This window comes from Theobroma umbraticum, unplaced genomic scaffold, assembly GCF_002168275.2.
Source record: "Theobroma umbraticum cultivar Fairchild unplaced genomic scaffold, ASM216827v3 scaffold_130.0, whole genome shotgun sequence".
NCBI classification, from domain to species: Eukaryota; Viridiplantae; Streptophyta; class Magnoliopsida; order Malvales; family Malvaceae; genus Theobroma; species Theobroma umbraticum.
Genome location: NW_018397264.1, coordinates 1,413,815 through 1,415,390, shown reverse-complemented (window position 1 = coordinate 1,415,390; position 1,576 = coordinate 1,413,815).

Here is a 1,576-nt window from a genome sequence, read left to right as displayed (position 1 = left end):
AGAACGTATCAATTAGTATTTATTAAGTAGTATTTTTGGTTACTTTACTTTCACCGCATAATGAGTTACTTTTACCGGATTGTAATTAGTAGTTAGTTTAACTATTTGATTTCAGTTAGTTACTTTCTTGCACTTGCTTTACATTTCTCTGTCTTGTTAAGATGTGTATGTAAAGTCCGTTGCATTCACTTATCTGTAATAAGAATCAGAGTACAAATAAGATGATGCCTCTCTCTATATCTTTTTTTATTACTAATAGAGAAAATTGGGGCTTTAAGTTAAAACGGCTTGGAAAAGGTTGTCGGTGTGAGTCGTAAAACCAATAACGACTTTGAGTTAGGTATTAGCACATTAGTTTCTGTTTCTCAACTCGTGAAATATTAAATTGATAATAATTAATTTTTATAAAGAATTTTAATGTTTTATTTATAATTGAAAAATATTTGACAAAAAAAGTCAACTTGTGAAAAATATGTTGATATCGGAGAACTCCATAGCCATTTATATAATATTTTATATTAAATACTTTAATAAATTTTTAAATTATATTAAAAAAATCAATTTAGCTTATAACTTTTTATTATATTCAAATAAGTTTTTGAATTTTTATTTTAAATTAAATAAGCTCCTCTTACTAATTGTTGACTAGCTTTTATTAGTTAATAGTATAGTTCGTAAATTTTGATGCTATGTTATTTAGCATATAACATGTTGATGATGTCAAAGTTGCATAACAGAAGACATGACATAAAAAATTTGACTCAAAATTGGGTTTTTTTCTTTCCAAATGTTTAAAAATTATTCATTTGGGATTTGAAACAAAAAATTAAAAAAAAAAACTAATTGTTTCAAACTAATTACTATCTTTTTAATTAAAACCATTCTTCCTAACAAAAAAAAACTAATATAACTTTTTTTGTTTGATTGAAGCTATTATTGCTTGACTGAAAGTTGATGTAGAGAAATCTGAGAATATCTAACAACGATTTTGAGAAGAGGAAAGAGTAAAGGTAGAATATACAACATTTATAATACTGAAACTAGCAAAGACATATAATGTTGCTTTATAATAAAAGAAAGTCAAATTCTTCTCTTCTCTTTCTTAGAATTTGTAAGAGAAATCGAATGTTTTTCTTTTCCTTAGAATTTGTAAAAGAAAGTCAAATCCTTTTATGCTTTTTCCTAGAAATTGTAAAAAAAATCCGATGTTCTTCTCTTTCTTAAAATCAATAAGGAAAACCTGATGGTGTTGAATTTATTTACTAATAATAATAGATTTTTTCTCTACATCTTTCACAATTTTCAAAAATTAGAGACTACTTAAAATAAATTTTAGAAGAAGAATATAAATTTGCAAATAAGGAGAAGACATTTTGACTATAATGTACGTTAGGTTTAAGGAATATTGAAGAAAATGAAGGTTTTTTTTCAACTAAGAATATTAAGTAAATAGTAATCAATTAAAAAACAATAATAATTAGTTTAAAGCAATAATTTTTTTTTTAATTTTTGTTTCAAATCCTTAATTAATAATTTTTGAACATTTGAAAGGATAAAAAAAAAAACTCAATTCCGA